This window comes from Periplaneta americana, chromosome 14, assembly GCF_040183065.1.
Source record: "Periplaneta americana isolate PAMFEO1 chromosome 14, P.americana_PAMFEO1_priV1, whole genome shotgun sequence".
In the NCBI taxonomy this organism is placed as follows: Eukaryota; Metazoa; Arthropoda; class Insecta; order Blattodea; family Blattidae; genus Periplaneta; species Periplaneta americana.
This window is the reverse complement of record NC_091130.1, coordinates 69,115,211-69,118,678: the sequence shown is the minus strand read 5'-3', so window position 1 is coordinate 69,118,678 and position 3,468 is coordinate 69,115,211. Positions and strand designations below refer to the sequence as shown.

At 38.8% G+C, this 3,468-nt stretch overlaps 1 non-coding gene across 1 annotated transcript; it reads right to left on the bottom strand.

The window, feature by feature from the left end:
* Positions 1 to 926: 926 nt before the first annotated feature.
* Positions 927 to 999, bottom strand: TRNAT-CGU (transfer RNA threonine (anticodon CGU)). The gene has a single exon. It is a non-coding gene; the product is annotated as a tRNA-Thr (tRNA).
* Positions 1,000 to 3,468: the final 2,469 nt, after the last annotated feature.

Sequence of the window (3,468 nt, the reverse complement as noted above, 5' to 3'; positions counted from 1 at the left end):
ATCTCCTATGCTTGCAGATTATACATAACTGCTGTGCAAGCTTTTCTCTCCACTAATGAGGTGCAGCCAGTTCAATTTGGAGGTGAAACAATGAGATCATGGTTACTGCATATTGCGGGCCATTCGGAGAAGAGGCAGTAGATATACAAATCCTGAAATTACGTGCGTTCAACCTCGTTTCACAATGAAATCAACTCAGACAACCTAACGCTTTTTTGTTTCGCATTGAATAAAGTATGAACAACTTATTACGATGCTGAAAAATCAACTTTGAAATTTTTATAGATTAATTTGTGCGTTTTCAGCCGAAAAGTTTGTTATGATACAAAGGACAAGGGATACACGTGCAGGGAGATAAGACTAAATCATTTCCCTAACGAGATTCGAATTCATATGCACAGGATTTGCAGCGAGCAGCGCTACCACAAGGAATACGGAGAAGTTCAAGAAATAAGAATATCGAAGAACATAGAAGTCACGCTCTAAAAATAACGACAGTTACTTTCAGTTCTCACGTAAAAGGTATACGCTTAGATAAATCTGGCACTAATGATTTTATCTTCAATTTTTATCTAAGACACATACGTAATAAACTGTGCCAATCTGATCCTACTATATAGGCATTTATTATATTGATTATAAAAAACACAACTGCGCGAAACATCATTATAATTACAACGCCTCATTTAAACGTTTTCCTCACTAATCCCACATAGGCTATTTTTCTGTTGAGAGCAGAATTTCCTTCCTCCTCTCAAGGGATTTCCCTTGTCGAAGGATGTTTTATAACCCTTCTACTCCCAGGATGTGTCAACCGAGTGGCTCAGTTGGTAGAGTACTTGGCTACGGATTGGAAGGTCCTAGCTTCAATCCCAGGTGGTGACATTTTTCTCCTTGTCGAATTAATATTAGAGGAGAAAAATTCGCTCCGGCGCCGGGGATCGAACCCGGGTTCTTGGTTCTACGTACCAAGCGCTCTCACCATTGAGCTACGCCGAAGTTCAATCCATAGCACCGGATCGAACTCCCCTCCTCCAGTGTTTTTCCCTTTGTGGACTGACTCCAAGCTGGGCATGTATGTTGACATTTTATTAAGTCAACTGCTATTATACAAGGAGCGCACTCATTTGAGTGACTTGGTGTCACCATAGCAGATATATTCTGTAGAGCCAAAAAAAAAAAAAAAATCTTTAGTAAAATCCTTGTCGAAACCTCCAGAACTGCCACGAGGTTCATTCATCCTCCTATCAAATGGAGTACTGGGTCTTTCCCTAGGGTACAAGACGGTCGGAACTTGGTGCCGACTATAGTATGTCATTCTACTGCCGAGGTCATGAGATCTATCTCCATATTCCTCAAGCACCTTCATGGCTTAGGCCTGAATAGGGGATATATTTACCTTTTTTCTTTTTACCCTCAGTATTTATCAAACTATTCTGCACAATAAATATTTTCGTGGTATGGTACGAAGTTTTTGAGTGTTTGCACCGCGTTCTAGAAGTATAAAATATTCTACGTTTCGGAGCTACATTTCGGTTCCATTATCAGGGAAGATGGAGAAAGGACAACGGGCACTTTCTGTTCCTTTCCAATGTTTTCGTTCCAGCAATAAATATTATAACCAACTAATGATTTCTCTCTTAACCCTGTACAAATTCCATTATACTGTTTGGTGACACTGCAATTATTTTGACTTTTCAATCAGTTTAAAACTGGATTTTGCCACGTAGAATGCTTTGAAGTTCAGAAAAATATTCAATAACCATTTTTTGTGAAATACGGGCGAAGTATGCGCTCTGTCTGTTGTGTGCCTGATATCAGTATTTCTAGGTGGTCTGGAATATTTGAAAAATGTGATATGAATTTCGAAGTTTAAAACATTGTACCTAAGCTTAGCAATTAATGTTCTCCCTATAACTCGAAATGTCTGCAGAGTCAATATTTGCCTTACAATCCACATTAGACCGTAAATAATGCAAGTCACTACCGCGGTGAATGCACAGGATTTCCCGTCTACTTGGAACAGATTTTGCGGGAAAGATTACAGCAAAAAGACCGTCAAGTGCACGAAGAGAGTGCGTGCTCTTTCTATGACATAACAAGATGTGACGTAAAAAGGGAAGAGACAAACTTGTTTCAGATTTAATTTTCGCTAACTAGTTTAATATCGCATATGAGAAATGTTATGTTACACTTTCATACAATCCATACAGTTTATTAGTACTTTCTAATTAATTATAGTAAAATCTTTTCTATACGAACCCCATTACGAAATTTCGGTTGATCCGAAAGGGGGCGAGACAGCAATGGAAATTTTAGCCAACCTCGCCAGATTCTGATCATACTTTGTAAAGTTAAGGGAAACGTTAAAAATAGTTTTGAAGGAATAACAACTAATTAGCCATAACACTTTTTAATCGTATCAGGATAAAATATCGCCTGGGATTAATGCGCCCAATGCTGAAAAAAGCGCCCAGTGTCGAGCTGGATGAAGACAAAATCGCCCATTTCAGTTGGTCCTTTGTCATAATACAGGCTACAATTCCTTTTTTTTTTTTTTTTTTTTTCTTCTCCAGCTTTTGTATGTGAGCTAGGTTCCTCAAACATTTTCGAATGTCCTTATCCTGACGGTAGGCCTATGTGTCGATTTTTTTTTATGGTTTTATCGACATGTATGTACATTCGCCTTCTTTTGGTGCCATCCAATCCTAAAACCGCACGGTCGTATCTCAGTCCACATTCTTCAGCCTCCAGTCGCAGGTGGTTCAGGAGTTTATAAAAGTTCGTATTCGCACGAACTGAAGAACTCAGCTTGTTGTTCCACCCTTCGACTGAATTGTTGTTGGTCCTGTAGTTCAGACCGTAACAGTTTCAAAGTCTGATCGGGATATTAGGATTCTGGAGCCACTGATCTACAAAGTAGTTGTAGAAATTAGTTTTTCTTCTGTAAATGTCGAACTTCGAATTTCCAGCCAAGCGTCCTCTACTTCCTCGTATGGTATTAGTGCCAAGGCAGCACACATCCTCATAAGTTGTGTAATGTACCAAATAGAGACCTGCAAAACTGCGCACACAACCGGTTTAGATTCGTCCGGTCGGGAGTTCAACCGGCTACGATGAACATCGGGCCGAATAACTCGGTTGTCGAGCGATTACGCCAGATGTATTGCAGAGTAGACAGAACATCAGGCGCATTTACATCAAAATAACGTTTTTCGAGTACACAACCGGAGTAACAAGGAAATTTACGTTGTCTTATTGAAAAAAAAGTGTTTGCAAGTATTCTTACAGTTCATTCGACACTATAACACATATATTTTCTTTATTATTCTGAACTTGCAGTAACTTTATAAGTACCGTTTATATTTTAAACTTTCAGAGTTTTACTAATGAAAGTTGCTTATAGGTATGTTAAACAATGTTACAGTTTTTCACAGAACAAGACGTGCACAAGGCATGTATATTTTT